Genomic DNA, 18731 nt, shown 5'->3' on the forward strand with positions numbered 1-18731 from the left:
CAACTTCAGCAAAATCAGGACCAATTTGTTACCTTTCCTAAATTGATTCCAGTAATGTTTTAGCCCTGTTTATTGATTAGCACTCAAATATATGCCTAACAAGACTGTCACTCAGGATGGCTGTGTTTGTAGTTTTTAAATTTCATTATTTTCAATACTAATTCATTATTATTATTTTTGTTTTGAAGATATCTTACAATAATCATATCATCATGCAAGAAATATTGGGGACAGGTGAGAGACTGGAGAGAGCTTGACAGAAATGCATGTGTGCAGAAGTTGATTGGCTGCCATTGGGGACAAACAAAAAATATCACACACTTTCCTGGACGCTTCAATAGAGTGAAGTGAAAGCCTTAGTCCTCAGGGGGAAGGTGAGGAGATGTTTGCATTCCAGAACCCAGGCAAAGTTCCATTGCTTCTGGGAAAGGGAGAAAAGAAAAAACCTGTTACTGATGGAGGGGGAAGAAGGACTTTGGGACCAATATCCTGCACTAATTCAAAGAAGAGGTCTGTTGCCACTAGGGGAGAGGCAGGAAACTCTCCTCTCCTTGAGGGCTGCCACAGATACAAGGCTACCATAACATGGAGGAACAGGAACAATGTGAAAGCTCACCCATAAGGCCTGGATATACAGGGCCTGCTTAACACTGAAGATGGATCGGGAACACTAAACCTACCTCCTCACTTCCCCCATGAGACTAGCACTGAGTGACAAAGCAGTCTGCTGCTGCAATGGGGCAAAGGCATGGAGAGAGAAGCCTCTGAAGTGCAGGCTTGCAAAGACTGCTGAAAGTTGAGGGTAGAGCAGGAATATTGAAAGAAAACCTTTGACACCCATGGTCCAATACTTAGCACAAGGTAAAAGCAGACCTCTACTAGGATTGTAATTGCAGGTTCATAAATCTGCATATTTTATAGTTTAAATATTGAAAAAGTGTTCTCTAAAGTAGTCGTACCAATTTATACTTCTTTAAGCAGTATTTAAGAGCTTTTCTTATTTCATAGTCTTGTCAAAACTTGGTATTTTTAAAATTTTACCAAGTGATGCATATGTAATGATATCTCATTGCAGTTTAAATTTACATTTCTCTAATGACTAATGAAAGTGAGTATGTTTGCATATGTTTATTGGTCATTTGAATATTCTTATTTATGAAGATTTACTCAAGTCAATTGTCCATTTTTCTAAGTTGTGTGTCTTTTAATTTTTTATTTATAGTGAACCCTTTGTTGTTTTTATGTTTTGAAAATGTCTTTTCTCACTCTCTGTGACTTTTTTCACTGCTTATAAAAATAGTGAAAACTACTAAATTTTTTAAAAAAATACTGTATTTGTTTATATATTTGGTTGCACCAAGTCTTAGTTGTGGCATGAGAACTCTTAGTTGCAGCATGTGGGATCTAGTTCCCTGACCAGGGATCAAACTTGGGCTCGCTGCATTGGGAGCATGGAGTCTTAACCACTGCACCACCAGGGAAGTCCCAAAACTACTAAATTTATGTATTCAGATTTAGCAGTCTTTTCCTTTGTAGTAATTTCCATTTATGCAGTTTCCATATACTCTGAGGTCAGGTCTTCTATAATATTTTATGGAATCTCAATTATTTACCTTTCAAACTTAGATCTACAATCCACCTATAATGGATTCTAGTGCATTATGCAAGATATGAACCTAGTTGGTTACCATAAAAATAAACAATTGTCCTAGCACCATTTTAAAAGGCCATTTTATGTAAAATAGATAGCTAGTGGGAAGCAGCCGCATAGCACAGGGAGATCAGTTCCGTGTTTTTTGACCACCTAGAGGGATGGGATAGGGAGGGTGGGAGGGAGACACAAGAGGGAGGAGATATGGTGATACATGTATACATATAGCTGATTCACTTTGTTATACAGCAGAAACTAACACAACATTGTAAAGCAATTATACTCCAATAAAGATGTTAATAAATAAAAATAAAAGGCCATTTTATTGCCACTTCTCTACAGTGACACTTATGTCAAATGAAGAAAAGAAAGGTCCATACTTGCATGTGTCTGTTTCTAAACTCTCTATTCCATTGCTGTATTTGTCTGTCATTGTAATATTACACTATTTTACTACATTTTTAAAATATATCTTAGTAACTGGTAGAGCATTTTTTTCCCACTATATTCTTTTTTGAGAATATATTGAATACTCTTGGATATTACATATCCATTTATATTTTATTAATTCCCACAAAAAGCCAGTTGCTGGAGACTTCCCTGGTGGTGCAGTTGTTAAGAATCCACCTGCCAATGCAGGGGACACGGGTTAGAGCCCTGACCCGGAAAGATCCCACATGCTGCAGAACAGCTAAGCCTGTGCACCACAACTACTGAGCCTGTGCTCTAGAGTCATGAGCCACAGCTACTGAGCCCACGTGCCACAACAACTGAAACCCACGTGCCTAGAACCCGTGCTCTGCAACAAGAGAAGCCACCGCAATGAGAAACCCGTGCACTACAAGGAAGAATAACCCATGCGCAGCAATGAAGACCCAACGCAGCGAAAAATAAACAAACAAACAAATAAATAAATATTTTTAAAAGCCAGCTGCTTTTTTAATTAGTATTGTATTGAATCTATTCAGCTATTTTGGGGAAAGAATTGACATTTTTACTGTACAAAGTAGTTCATTATGCTTTTAGTTTTTGATATTTGTTGTCATCCTCTTTTCAGTACATCAGTCAGAGTCTTACTTTTAAACAGTTCCATAAATTTAAGCAAAGATTCTGATAGATCTCTACTTGGAGGATGTGGGAAGAATATATAAGTGAAGGATGCAAGTAAACTATATCCTCATATTTCATAGTATGAAGTCAACTGAGAATGTCTAATATTGAAAAATCAAGAAGTAGTAATATAAGCATGTTATTTCAGTTTATAGAGCTAAATGTCAAAAGGAGCAGCTTGAAGAATGGAAGATGGTTAAATTAGAGGAACAGGAATCAGGTTGGTAAGGATAGTGCCCATTTTAAAGGAAAATTTATAAGCCTTTGAATTTATTTTATTTTGAAAAACTCTTTGTACTTAAAAATATGGTCTATCAACTGATGCCTATCTGGATCTCCATACAACTGGATTATGACCAGATAAGTACAGAAATAAAAATAAATTTTTAGAAATTTTATAGCAGTGTCATAGAGTAATTGTATGTCTGTGGAATTTAGTACTGAAAAAGAAGACATGTGTCTTTTTTTCTTTCATTTCAGTTTTCTAGTTTTTCATTTTTATTGTATTTTATAAAATTGTCAATTCATGATGGATTGGGATCCTTTTAAAAACGGATTTTCATCATATGTAGCTTGAGAAACACTCTATTACATTGTGGCAAATGATTATTTACTCAAAAATTTAAAAAAAACAAAAATTTTGTGCTATGTCCAGAAGATACATAAGGTGACTTGTTTTCAACCTGGTAAATCAAGAAATTTAATGTAATAGATATCTAAATACAGTGTTTCCATCTGTCCAACATCATTTAATATAATGTTCAACACTCAGTCTAAAATTTTCCCTTTCTTTTATTTCTGATAATTTAGTGCTCTGTGAGTAAAAGTTTATTTATAAACCTAGCCTAAATTAATTTGGCTTTTCGGTGAGTAGCAGAATTTTTTTCTGTCATGTATATAGGTACTCTGCAATTGTAGGGCGAGGCTGGTGAGAGTTCTAGTTCTGCACCTCTGCAAACTCATCATCAGATGGTTCATTGCAGTGAAAGCAAGCTCTGACCAAATTTCTCAGAAAATGGACATCTACTAGCTCTAATGAGGCAGAAGCAGCCATAAAATCTGTTTGCAGATTGATGGAGTTCCTTCTCTCTGCCATTTGGTATCCTGGCCAGCACTTTCATGTATGTCTGATTCACAAGCAGATACGGTGCTATTCTTACAATACATTGGGCAAACATTGTAACCAGCTTTTAAGGCAGGATTCTTTTTTTAATGGATCATTATTCTGGACTTCTAATGCCATGGGGCCAGTTATGTCAGTCCCAACTATTCACTTAATTTAACAGCAATAATACTGGCAATCAATGAACTGTTTTATAAGACTTACGTTAATTACTACAATCTAAAAATCTATGCAAATATAGAATCTTTTTTTGAAAATAAATCAGGTTTATTGAGATATAATTTATGCACAATGAAATTCATTCCTTTGAAGTGTATAGGTCTATGCATAATTCTTTATGAGCATACGTGCCTGTCTCCCAGATAGCCACTTCATAGCCAGATAGTCACTTTGGCTAATTGGTCAAACTCAAATAGTTGAATTAAAGATAATTAACATGCTAAATGGTTGATCAAAATATTTTGCTTCAACTTAACATATTCATAAACATATTATTTCTCAATCTTATATAAAATATAACATTGTTATTAAAATATTACACTTTTTCCGTAATGTAAAATGTTCTACTATCACAAAAGTGTTTGTGCCAATTGCTTGTGCAACTTTGTAATCAGTTTACATTCAGTGCCACTGAGCTAAACAAGAAGCTCTGGAAATATGAGAATTTTTGTGGAAAGATATTAGTTTTCCAACCTGGTTGTTCTCAGTTTCACTATTAGTTGTCTCTTTTTTTTTTTTTTTTTTTGACATGCCTTCCATGAGTATAAGGCAGAGGTTGACAGACAGACATTTTTTGAAGATCCAGATAGTAACTATTTTCAATGTTGTGGGACATATGGTCTCTTTCGTAACTACTCAACTCTGCCGTTGTAGTGTGAGAGCAGCCACAGACAATACTTAAAGAAAAAAGCATGGCTGTATTCAGTAAAAATTTATCTATAAAACAAGTGTCAGGCAGCATTTGTTTCACAGATTAAAATGCCAACTAAAGAATGTCACTGACCATCTGGTTCTACAAGAATTAAGTCAATAGCCACTGCATTTGTTGACCTTGAACACACCCTGAAAGAAATTCAGAGTGGAGATCAGGAATGAGGCACTCTGTGCTCTGGGAAAACTGGCAGAACAGGCCTTCAGATAGTTAGATGTTTTCAGAAGAAAATTTTATGAACCAATTTCTTGCATCTTCCCATACTTAGAAAAGCATTAAAAGCATGAACTAAGATATCTGTGCCTTGTGACAGCCGTAGCCTTCTATGGAGATGTGTGCTTGATTGCATATACCTCTTCTCCAAAATCACATATATGCTGACCTTCCCCCTTACCTCTTCAGAGCAATTCCTCAGAGCTATCCGAGAGTCTGTCTCTTAGGCTATTAGTTTTCAGTAAGTCCCCAAATAAAACTGAAACTCACAGCTATCACTTTGTGTGTTTTTATTTCAGTTGACTGACATTTCTGGCAACCATGAATGGACCCAGTGCAGACTATTCTCTTTCACCTGAACTCTACGAGGATCTGGAGCCTTGGTAACAGCAGGGCCCCTTATACCCATCTGCCTACTCATGAGTCCAGAAGAATTTTATTAAGCATCTCCTGGTTCTTGTATTTCCTGATTATTGGTGATGATTTTATTTGGCAGTGTATAACAGGTACCTGACCCCCACAGTTGAAAGATCCTGGGGGAAGCCTAGTTGAAAGACACTGTGATTTGCTCAGTTGAAAGGCACTGAGAGGTCTGGACTGGGTGATTAGGTGGGAGGCTGGCTTAATGTCTTTTCTAAATGAGGGACATGGGAAAGCCACCTTCCAACTAACACCCAAGCCCATTTATGTATGTACAAAAATTATACTTACAAGTACTTACTTGGGAATTAAAGGAAATATCCTCCTGAAATTAGCTGAGATGGGGGTCTTTTATTGCATACACACTTAAGTTAGAGAAAGCTGGCTTGATAAAAAATGTTTTCATAATTCTGATCCAAAGGGTCCTTCTAGGAGGAGCTTGCTTTTATCTCCATGTGTCTTTGAGATGTAAGTGTTCTATCAGGACTCTCAGGAGCTTATCTTACTCTTATCTAGACCATATCCAATTCCTGAGACTGAGAGAAAAAAAGGGAAAAGAGACCTTTTTACCCTTAGCTTATTCTAACTGCTATTTATAAAACTAGTGAGTTCTGTATTATAATACCTGATTCATGACTAAGTTTTAAAAATGAAACTATGAGATCTCTAGTTGTGTCTGTCTATATATCTGTGTGTACTTTATAGATATGGTATATCTCAACCTCTGGATGGTATTACTAAAATTAACTTGTAAATGAGTTCTATTTAATTGACTTAAAAGAAATCAAGTGCTTATATAAATTCCCAGAAATATAAAAGAAACTAGCCTAAATGAATTTCAGGTTCAAATGATCTGGGAAATATATAGTATTAAATTATCATTTGGTATGAAATTTAGTTTAAGTTTGTTGGTTTAATTAATACAGACATGTCTTTAAAGTCGTCAGCATTAAGTATAATACTTTAATTGTACCTAGGTTTACTAGAAGTCAAATAAGAAGTCGTAAATTTTGTCAGCAAGAAAAATAACTTGGAATGATAAAAATTTTATAAACAAATTAAATGTAGATGAGATATGGCTTTTAGGTAAACTCTTTAGGAATAATTATGTTTTAGGAATGTCTACTTAAAAAATAGTCTCTCCAGATATTTGGTAATGTGAAACTTTAGAGTTTTGATAAATTAAGTTAAATGATGGCAGTTTATTAAATATCTAGTTCATTCCCAAATAAAATAAGATAGGGAACATTAATTACTGAACATAGGCTTCCTTTTACAGGGAAACTAAATATATTTAGGACTATTAATAAATATGTTTGGTGCCACATCAAGACATTTTCTTTAAGAAAGCACATGCTTTTTAGAAATTATAAGTAGTATTTGTAAGTTTGCCAATCTACAGAATGCTAATGTAAAAGACAGGTCATAATTGCTTACTTCTTAGTTGTCACTAGAAGTTATGTTTTTTTAAAGAGCTGAGAGTTCTAACTAATATATGTAATTAAAACTACTAAGCTAATAAGCAAAATATTTTTGTATTCAAGAAAAAAAGAAGGTATAAGAAATAGAAATGCATTTTGTTAAGGATAAAGAAAGTAATTTTGTCCTAAAGCAAGTTATTTCTAAATGGGAAAGAAAATAAGGGACAAATTAATATGGATATAGAATGTTGTCAAAGATTTGTGAGAAAAAAAAATCTTTAGAGAGGAATTCTATGTGTGGTCAGGACTAAGATTAAAATAAATTTGAGCAAATTAATTTCAACATTAAAAGTAAAGTGGTGCAAAACCTGAATTGGGTTTTCTCTCTGTTAAGAGGACAAAGATTTCCTAGAATATTGATTTGCTTTTTTTTACAGGTTGTAAACTTTCTTTACCTTTTAAGTCATTTTAAGTCTTTTGTCATTCATAGACAGTTATTGTTTTACTCCGATGCCTTTGAAAAAATGCTTTATCTTCAAGAAGATATATCGACAGAACTTTTTGACAAGTACAGGTTTCTGATCAACTTCAGGTCATACCACTAAACTGGGTAAGAAATTAAAGAATTCTAATGGAAATCTTGGTGGCTTCATACAACTGTTAACAAAAGTTCAAGTATCAGTTACATAGGACTGAGTGAACTGATGAATTTGTTTATAAATTTTATGTTTTCTTTTTTTTGGTTTGAAATACTACTGGCTTTTAATCTGTGTTTTCCAGATGTAAGGAAACCTTCTTCCTGAAGCTAATTATGACATACAGCAATTTGGTAAGCAGAATTGAAATATTTAACTTTTCTCTCTACCTAATTGGAAGAGAAATTGGAAACTTTCAGGTTACCAGAAAGCAGACTCCTAACAGGTGCAGGAATCTAAAGATACTTTTGGACCTAGAGAAGAGAGGAACTCATCCAAATCTTTAGATATCACAGGTGGGATCTGATGGCAAGTCCTTGCTGTGGCCTTCTGGCCTTGAGAGGCCTTTTAAAAATTCAATCTGAGATTCCTTATAAAATTTCCAGCAAAGCCAATTTTAAAAATTCTTATATGTTCAATTATACTTATGTAAATAATCAGGCCAACTTTATTGAAGCCACATTTATTTCTGCAAACAAATTAGTCTTAATTTGGCTGTATTTGATAGAAATGAAGGTAATTTTAGAGAGAAAAATTATGTTTCAGTGAATATTAAATTCTAGTTGTTAACTGAGGTCTGTATTTACTGCCTAAAACTCACTTCCTAGATAGCTCCTTGTTATTATGTTACATTATTGTAAATTTTAATTGAATTATTAAAAGGACACTCTGGGTTTGTTTCTGAAGCTTATCACAGTAATCTACCTTGAATGAAGATCAGATGCCCCATGACCTACAATTAGGATATTATGCATACTGGAAAAAGCATCATTTAAAGGACTATCTTCAATGTAGATGGAAGGAAACTTATCAGGTACTCTTAACCAGCTCATGCACAGAGGAACTGAAGGAAATTGACTTTTAGATTCATATTTACCACTTAGAAAGGGTGCTGCACTGGACTGGTCTATAGAGAGGACTGCTGACCTCAAACTCACCTTAAAACAATGCTCAGAGGAGAAACTACACTCACACCAGGACAAGAAGAAGAAAACATCAGAAGTAAACAGACCTGCCATGATGCCGGAACTGAACTGTATGATTATTAATTTTTTTTAATATCTTGGACTTTTGCAAGAAAATCAATGTTTTTCTATCATGGGCACAAATTCTATGAGAGTTTAAAAATTAATTCAGTAGTTGGGTTTATGGTCATTACCTCTCTACCTTTGTGGATTTCTCCTCTTTAAGACTCTAACTGGATGGTCTTAGGAAATTTATCCTAGACTAAAGAAGTTACAGTTCTGTTTAGGCCACTACTGATATTACTAGATGAGACCCCCTCACTTAGCCAATGAATCATACTTGCGCTGACCATGCCATAAATATGAATTTTCTTTTAAAGTTACTCAAGCTCAATCAGAACAATGAGCTAAATTTTGGTTAAAGAATATAACCTCCCTCAACTTGGGGTTGGATTCATATAGCTAATACCAGGTCATTTAAGTTTAAAGGCCCTTATGTTGGGAACAATTAAATCATACTAAGGATAATCAACCTAGTAACATTAAGAAATTAAATGTAATAACACTAAGAAATTGGGCTGGGTGCCTTATGAACAATATCAATATATAATTACTTTTAAGATAGCGATAACAGAGAGGGCCAGATGAGTTTGAGGTATACTCGGCCGTACCTAATGGAAATTCTTGGCTTAAATATTTACTTATAATCCTATTATTAATGCTAGCTATAGTACTTATATTCTGCCTATTTTACAAGATTGTTGTTTCTTGAAGTGCCAAACATGTGACTAGGCTGCCAATAAAAATAATGGTGACTAGGTGGCTTGAAATTATTGACCAAATATATAGTTCCAAATGAGATCAATGATTGTAACAGTGTAAGTCTATATATGGGAAGAAGCAACCAGAGGGAATCTTCTCCTCGACCATAACAGACAAATAAGACAGGTGGTCCAGGAACTTTTGGCTATCAATTAATAGGGCCTACTCTGGTAAGAGCACATTGAGTAGCCTATCAACAAAATCCTGGCCTAAGAATGAGCATTCCTAGTACAATGGGACTAATGGTCATGTAATATCTTTCAAACCATTGTTGAGTTTTTGACCATGAGGGGGCACTGCTAACAAAGAATGTCACTTGCCATCCAGTTCTGCAAGAATTAAGTCACTAGCCACCACAGTTGCTGACTTTCAAAACACCCTGAAAGAGTTCAGAGTGCAGATCAGGAATGAGGCACTCTGTGCTCTGGGAAAACTTGTAGAACAGGCCTTCAGATAGTTACATGTTTTCAGGAGAAAATTTTATGAACCAATTTCTTGCATCTTAAAATCATTAACTAAGATATCTGTGCCTCGTGACAGTAGTAACTTTCTACAAAAATGTGTGCTTTATTGCACATACCTCTTCTCCAAAATCACATATATGCTTACCTCCCCTTTCACCCTTTCAGAGAGATTCCTCAGAGCTATCTGAGAGGCTGTCTCCTGGGCTATAGTCCTAAGGAAGTCCTCACATAAAATTGAAACTCACAGCTCTCATTCTGTGTGCTTTTATTTCAGTTGACAATAATTTGACAATCCCTGGTATAAACAATCAGTAAAAAACCTAATGGCTTTCAACTTACTATTGGCTTGTATTAAGATATCAGAAAAAGTTTATAACAGTGATATCAACAATAAATAGATTACCAGGGCAGCATTGAAAACCTAAATATCCCATGAATACCAATGGTATCGTTTCAACTAAAATTAGCTAATTTTTAAAAAGTTTTTTGGCCACAGAGCATGGCATGTGGGATCTTAGTTCTCCGACCAGGGATCGAACCTTCACCCCCTGCAGTGGAAATGTGGAGTCTTAACCACTGGACTGCCAGGGAAGTCCCAGCTACTATTTATAGCCTGAGATAACATAAACTCACCTATTCTTCCCTCCGTCCCAGGAAGACCTCTATAATTATGCTACCTTAGGACAGTGAATCTACTGAGATAGTTTAAGGGCACCAATAATTCATCAATTCATTAAACCTCTCAATTGCACTTCTGTTTTAGAGAACAAGTTTCTCTAGGTCACTGAATCTCTGGGTATTTTTTATTCAGAAGGAAAGGGCTGTTGCCTCTAAAAATAGATATTATAGCTCATACTTTTCAAAAGGACATACAGCATGAAAAATAATCTTGCAGATGACGAAGGTTCTGCAGGTCAGGAGGATGTGCAAACACTTAAAAAAAAATACCTGCTAACTCTTATATAGGAGAAGGCTATGTGGAAGAGCAGATTTCCAATGATGGTGACACTGACTTATTTTACAAGGATTTTGGCAAACATACATAACTCAAATGGCATTTTGGTTGTCAAAAATGCTGTGACCAGAGGCCTGCAGGTCCCCTTGAAACAATAGTTCAGTAAGTGCTAACTCGGCATTCATGGTGACTTTGTAGAATGTAACTACTGGGAATAATGAGAATAATGAGAGTCACAGTAGCCAAACCACAACTACCTACGGGTAATATGAATGAAAAATAAATGTGTTTGAGGTTGATATTGCTGTAAAGCTATGTAATATAGTGCACTTACCGTGTTGCTAAAATTATTTATCAGTTAAAAAAATTATCAAGTAAATACTAGATAGCAGGTAACATGTTCTGTGAATGGATGAATGAATAAATAAAAGATAACGGATTTATCATAGGATATAATATCACTTAAGTTTGTTTGAGAAGGAGAAAAGTAGTTAAAGTGATTGAGGCTCTATGTGCTGCTCTTTTTAACAGGCAGCCACATCTTTCTGCATGTCAAGCCATGACCCTGAGACACAATGATGAATGTTGGAGTAAATGGATTTGACCAATAGGGCACCTGGTCACCAGGGCACTTTTAACTCTGGCAAAGTGAATATTGTTTGCCATCCGTGGCCCCTTCATTACCTCAACTACATATTCTACATCTTCCAGTATGCTTCCACCCATGGCAATTTCAGTGGTAGAGTCAAGGCTGAGAACTGGAAGCATGTCTTCAATGGAAAGATAACCTCCATCTTCCAAGAGCAAGATTCTGCCAACATCAAATGAAGTGATTCTGGTGCTGATTATGTTGTAGAGTCCACTGGTGTCTTCACTAGCTTGGAGAAGACTAGGGCTCACGTTAAACCTAAAGGTCATCACCTCTGCTTCTTCTGCTAATGCCCTCATGTTTGTGATGAAATTGGTCTGGGAAATTGTCATGGGAAGTATGACAGCTCTCTCAAGATTGTCAACAATGCCTCCTGCACCACAAACTCCTTGGCCCTCTTGGTCAAGGTCATTTATGACAACTTTGGCATTGTGGAGGGATGCATGATCACAGTCCTTGCCATCACTGCTTCCCAGAAGAATGAAGATGGTACCTCTGAGAAACTGTGGCATCATGACCATGGGGAAGCCCAGAACATCATCCTTGCTTCTATTGGTGTTTCTAAGGCTGTGGGTAAGGTCTTCCTGAGCTGACTGGGAAGCTCACTGGCATGGCCTTCTGTGTCCCTTCCCCTAATATTTCAGTGCTGGATCTGCTCTGCAGTGTGCAGAAAGCTGCTAAATATGATGACATCAAGAAGGTGGTGAAGCAGGCATTAGAGGAACCCCTAAAGGATATCCTGGGCTACACTGAGGACTAGGTTGTTTCTTGCGACTTTAAAGGTGACACCCACTCTCCCACCTTTGTTTTTGGGACTGGTATTGCCTTCAATGACCACTTTGTCAAACTCATTTTATGACAATGTATTTGGCTACAGCAATAAAGTGGTGGACCTTACGGTCCACATGACCTCCAAGGAGTGAGTCCCCTGGAACACCAGCCCCAGCGAGAACAGGAGAGGAATAAAGAGGTGCTTACTGCTGGGGAGTCTTTGCCCCAACTCAATTCCCCAACACACTGAGGATCTCCAGTTCTTGACACAGTTTCCATCCCAGACCCCTGAAGAAGAAGAAGGACTTAGGAAACACTACCTTACCACTTGCCATCAATAAAGTGCACAGTACCCAGTCAAAAATAAATAAATAAAGTCATCAGGGACTACTTGAAGAGATGGGAATAGATTGTGTTCTAGGAAACATTGTGAAGTCATTTGCCCAACTCTGTGCAAGGACATTTGCCCAAGAATCTATAACTAATTCAGTCTAGAAAACAGGTAGTTTAGCAAAGTTTGAGTAATAGTTCTTGTGCTTGACATGCTCCCAGTAAATATTTAATAACTATTTGTTGATTGCACAGCCATCTTAAACAATATTTCATTAAAATATATCCTGTCGTTAAAATAATGAACGCAGGGATACTCTGTCAAAGATTATAATACATCTTTGATTAGCAAATGAGTGATTAAAAAATTCCTTGCTACTAAATCAAGGGCACAGCCACACAAATTTACATTATTCATTTATTTTGAAGAATAAAATTTAGCTTTAGTGATTTATGACAGTTTTAAGTATGACCACAAATTTATTGCCTTATTTAGAAAGTATAATTACATCTCTGCTTTGAGAGATTTATTAATGTATAAGAACAAATCTGAAAACACATTGTGAAAATGGGAACACTAATAGCTTAGTGTGTAGAATCATTTATTCCTAGTGTTAGAGAGAGCTTCCCAAAAGATACTCCGACTTAAAATAAAGAACAATATAGTTTAGTTAGATGTCAAAAACAAAGGGTGTGGGAGGAGGGAGAATATTCCATTTAGATATAGCAGCTTGTGAGAAAGTATGTACAAAAGTATGTATGAGAGCATGAATTTTGAAGCAGTGCATTTAAATTCTATTTTCAGAAGAAAACTATAGAGAAATATAAATTTATTTATTTATTTGTTTGTTTATTAATTATAGGCCATTTAAATTCCCATGGTAGCCAGAAATCTGCTTTAATATATCACTTTCTGCAAGGACATCAACATTAGTCCAGGCCCAAGACGAGTGGGAGGCATACCAGCTCTTTAAGAGTCATTGGTTCTCAAAAGTGTTTATATATTCCATGTTTTGTTGTCCACAGTCATGCCCACTTTACTGATCTTTCAAGGTAATTTACATCAAACTGTATCTGGTGAAAATTGATATAGTTAACAGAAATATACCCATTTCTTATATACATTTTGGAAGAACTTGCCCCCTAAATAAGAAAAATTGAAACTTCTAAAAGAAGAGGACCAATTACTTCCAAGTCAACACTTTATTTTGTTTTTGAAAGTAAATATGTGCTAATGGAAAACATCATTTTCCAGCATGAATTAAATTATTGTGTTCTATATTTCCTGCTGGGGAGAGTAGGTTCCTGGCAATATAGTGTTACATTTGCATTTTGATAGCACACAGCTTTGGGCTGTTACCCTCAAATTCAGAGGAACACAAATGTATTATATAAGATTATTCTCAAGAGAAATAAAAGTATTTCATTATGTTTCACAAGGCACATTCATGAGACTTCCAATAAAATCTGTAATTTTTGTAAATCAGTCAAATAATAAAATATTTTCCATAAATTTTCCTACTTTAGTAGGATACGTGCATTTATTTCATCGTTGATAAACTAATTTCATTTTTCCAGCAAGGACACCAATAATCTATCAGTTGTTTCTATCACAGGAGGATTTCTAAACACCAACATGTGAAGGTTATACAATAAAATAAAGGTGAAATGTTTAGACTGTTGTTGATATAGTCTTAAGAATAAACATTTAAAAAAGCATAAATTTACAACACAAACAACATGGGGATAACTTTTCAAATTATGTAATGATTTCACTCTGTGAAAACAAAACAACTACAACAATAAAACAGAGTTAGAGTTTCTTTATATAACAAATACCCTAGCTTAATTAAAGAAGACTTCAATTTTTCAAATTTCAATTTGTATATAACTTTTCAGAAATACATTGATTTAATGAGGATAGTAGTTATGCAAAGACATCCACATTAGTAACAAACAAGTTTCGAACCCTTGATACTGTCCTAGGTTTCAAGAAGTTTGTTATTGTGACAGTGCCCATTCATTGAGAATAATAAATCAAAATAATCCTAAACTAATAATTGATGGTCATAATCCATAGCATACCAATAATTAAAATTTTATTTTCTTTCAAATTTACATAGTGATTTCTTGTATAGTCTATAGTCCCTTTTAACAATAATGTGAGATACGATGTAACAAATAAGAGTGGAGTTTGGAGATGTTAACTCAGTTACACAAAAGGGCAGACTTTCTAACTTTAGCATTATTTATAATAAACATAGTGGAATGAGCTAATGTGAAAAGTACTAATCTTTAATACATTAATGTAAAGTTTGATAAACAAAAGATATATATATATTATATAGATGGATAGATTGATAGATCTGATCTCTTATCAGTATATTTACTCCAGCACACAACTTACTAGTTTTTTCTTCCAGTTTTATTTATTTATTGATATAATAAATTTATTGATATAAATTTATTGATATAATTTATGTACAGCACTGTGTAAGTTTAAGGTCTATAGCATAATGATTTGACTTACATACATCATGAAATGATTATCACAATAGGTTTAGTGAATATCCATCATCTCATATAAATACAAAATTAAAGAAATATAATTTTTTTTTCTTGTGATGAGAATTCAGGATTTATTCTCTTAACAATTTTCATAAATAACATACAGCAGTGTTAATTATATTTATCATGTTGTACATTACATCCCTAGTACTCATTTCTCTTATAACTGGAAGTTTGTACTTTTGACTGTCTTCATCCAATTTTCCATTTCCCCACACTCCACCTCTGTTAACCAAAAATCTGTTCTCTTTTTCTGAGTCTGTTTGTTTTTGAAGTATAATTGATTGTGTTAGTTCCTGATATACAACACAGAGCTTCCATATTTCTATACATTTCAGATGGCCAACACAGTAAGTGTAGTTATGATACATTAGTATACAGAAATTACATAAATATTGGCTATGTTCCCTACACTGTATATTTCATACCCATGACTCATTTATTTTGTAACTGGAAGTTTATATTAATACCTCTTAATCTCCCTCACCTATTTACTTTCTTCTGCCACCTCCCCTCCCCTATGGCAACCACGTGTTTGTTCTCTGTATCTATAACTCTGTTTCTGTCTGTTTTATTATGTTTGTTCACTTGTTTTGTTTTTTAGATTCCAAATATAAGTGAAACCATGTGGTTTTTGTCTCTGACTTATTTCACTTAGTATAATATCCTCTAGGTCCATCTATGTTGTTGCAAATGGAAAGATTTTATTCTTTCTATGGCTGAGTAATATTCCATTATATATATATATATATATATATATATATATATATATATATATATATATATGTCACATCTTTTTTATTCATTTATCTATCAATGGGCACTTGAATTGCTTCCATATCTTGACTCTTGTAAATAATGCTGCAATGAACACAGGGGTGCATGTATTTGCTAATCTCTAAAGTCCAAATGCATTTTGACGATGCTGAATTTTTACTCCCCTACCAAACATTTACTGATTTACTGACATCTTTTTGTTTTGCGTATCCCTTACCTACATATAGATGATTTTACTACTTTTGTCTTTTAACCCTCTTACTAGCTTTATATGCAATTGATTTATGCCTTTATTGTATATTTTTCTTTACTGATGAGATTTTTCCTTCCATAATATTCACGTTTCTAGTTGTGGCCTTTTCTTTTTCACTTAGAGAAGTCCCTGTAACATTTCTTGTAAAGCAGGTTTGGTGTTTTTGAACTCTTTTAGCTTTTACTTGTCTGTAAAACATTTGATATCTCCATCAAATCTGAAAGAAAGCTTTACCAGGTAGAGTATCTTGGTTGTAGGTTTTTCCCTTTCATTGCTTTAAATATGTTGTGCCTGCAGATTTTCTGCTGAAAAGTTAGCTGATAGCCTTATGGGAGTTCCCTTCTACGTAACTTGTTGCTTTTCCCATTCTGCTTTCAATACTCTCTCTTTATCCTTAATTTTTGCCTTTTTAATTATAACGTTCCTTGGTGTGACCCTCTTTGGGTTAATCCAGTTCAGGACTCTGTGATTTCTGGACCTGGATGTCTGTTTCTTTTCCCAGGTTAGCGAAGTTTTCAGCTATTCTTTCTTCAAATATGTTTCCTGCCCCTTTCTCTCTCTCTTCTCCTTTTGAGATTCCTATAATGTGAATGTTAGTAGGCTTGATATTTTCCTAGGGTCTCTTAAATGGTCCTCATTTCTTTTTTTTCTTTTTTCTTTTTTTCTGTTCAGTTTCAGTGATTTCCACTACTCTGTCTTCCAGCTTGCTGATCTGTTCCTCTGTATCATCCAATCTATTGTTGATTCCTTCTAGGTACTTTCGTTTGCTATTATTATTATTATTTCAATTGAAGTATAGTTGATTTACAATGTTGTGTTAGTTTCTGGTGTACAGCAATGTGAATCAGTGAAACTGATTCAGATTCTTTTCCAAAATAGGTTATTACAAGATAGTAAATATAGTTTCCTGTATTTTTTTTATTTCAGTTATTGTATTCTTCATCTCTGTTTGATTTTTCTTTGTACTTTCTAGCACTTTGTTGAAAAACTTCCAACTTCTTACTCTGTTCATTTAATCTTCTCTCAAGTGTGTTTTTGTTTTTTAAAGTAGACAACTCTGCACCACTCAAAAGAGGATTCTGAGAATCCCCAACTTGAGATGGATCTTTTGTTGTTTTATCATTGCTGAAAGTTCTCCACTCAGATCCCACATAGATAACCTGGTCAACTACAACCAGGCCACATTTAGGACAGATCATATCACCAGCTCTGTAATCCTCCACTAGGATTGCATCTGAATGGTTTGGACCTGTGACTATTGGAAGAGCATCCAAATGGCTGATAGATGCCATCCTCATGGCCACTGCAGTTCCAGCAACAAGCAATGGCAGAAGAACCATGAACAGGAAGAGACTGTGGCCCCAAGTTCTTTGAACATCTTTAAGTCATTTCATTGGACTCTTTATGGGGTAGATTTCCTACCTCCACTTAGTTCTTCTGGGGATTTATCTTGTTCCTTTATTTGGAACATATTCCTCAGTCTACTCATTTTGCCTAATTTGTCATTTTTATGTCTATGTATTTGGTAAATTGGTTATGTTTCTCAGCCTGGGACAAGTGGCTTTTTGCAGGTTATATCCTATGTGTCCCACCAATGCATAACACACTGGCCACCAAAGCTTTACACTCTTTATACCCTCAGTTTGGGCTGCTTGAGTCCTTTTGTTGTGGCGGGCTGACTACTGTGGGTGGTCAGATAGGCATGGTTAGCCTCTGATCTGGTTGGTCACTAGGCCCTACCTTGTGTGGGACTGGTTGTTGCTGGTTGGCAGGGCCAAGTCACAAGGCTGATGGCTACAGGGGCCCAGGGGGTTCCTAGGGTTAGTGCTGGCTCACTGGTGGGTGGAGCCAGGTTCTGGAGTGGGTGGTTGTGGGGCTGGGGATCCCAGATCTAGTGTCGGTGTCCTGGTGGGTCAAACTGGTTCCTGACATGACTGGCTGTGGTGTCCACAGTGTCTCAGAATTGATGTTGGCCCACTGGTGCATGGGGCTGGATCCTGGGATAGCTGGCTGGGGGGCCAATGTGTCTTGGAACTGGTATTGGCCTACTGAAGGGTGGGGCTGGGGCCCAGAGCTTCCCAGGGCTAGTGCTGGCTCACTGGGAAATGGAGGTTTGTTCCTGGGTCTCTGGCTGCAACATTCTTGGGGTCCTAGAGCTGGTGTTGGCCTGCTTGTGGGTAGGCTGTGTACTGATATGGCAGGTTGGTTGGGCTGCAGTGGTCCTGGGTCTGGTGTCTGCTACTGGTGGTTAAGACTGGGGTCCACAGATCTCAGGTCTGGTTCCTGTCCACTGGTGGGTGAGACAGAGTCCGTGGACTAGTGCCAGCCCAATATGGTGGGTAGATCTAGGTCCTGGGATCTCTGGCTTCAAGACCCAGGAGTCCCAAGACTGATATCAGCCCATTGGTGGGTGAGGCTGCGTCCTGGAACTAATAAGCTACAAGGAGGATTCCAAAATGTTGCTTGCCAGCACTAAGTCCTCGCGGTAGAATGAGTCCCCAAAATGGCTGTTGCCAATGTCTATGTCCCTAAAGTTATCTCCAGTTGCCTCCTGCCTCTCTGCAAAATCAGCAGGTGGGGCTGACCCAGGATCCTTTCAAATTACTGCTTCTG

At 35.9% G+C, this 18731-nt stretch overlaps 1 pseudogene across 1 annotated transcript; it reads left to right on the forward strand.

Moving 5' to 3' along the window:
• The first annotated feature begins 1844 nt into the window (after window positions 1–1844).
• Window positions 1845–14929, forward strand: LOC309641172 (glyceraldehyde-3-phosphate dehydrogenase pseudogene; annotated as a pseudogene). Its single transcript has one exon. The product of its transcript is annotated as a glyceraldehyde-3-phosphate dehydrogenase pseudogene (transcript).
• The last annotated feature ends 3802 nt before the right edge of the window (window positions 14930–18731 follow it).

The sequence above is a fragment of the Balaenoptera physalus genome (genome assembly GCF_965194825.1).
Source record: "Balaenoptera physalus genome assembly, chromosome: 13".
Lineage (NCBI taxonomy): Eukaryota > Metazoa > Chordata > Mammalia > Artiodactyla > Balaenopteridae > Balaenoptera > Balaenoptera physalus.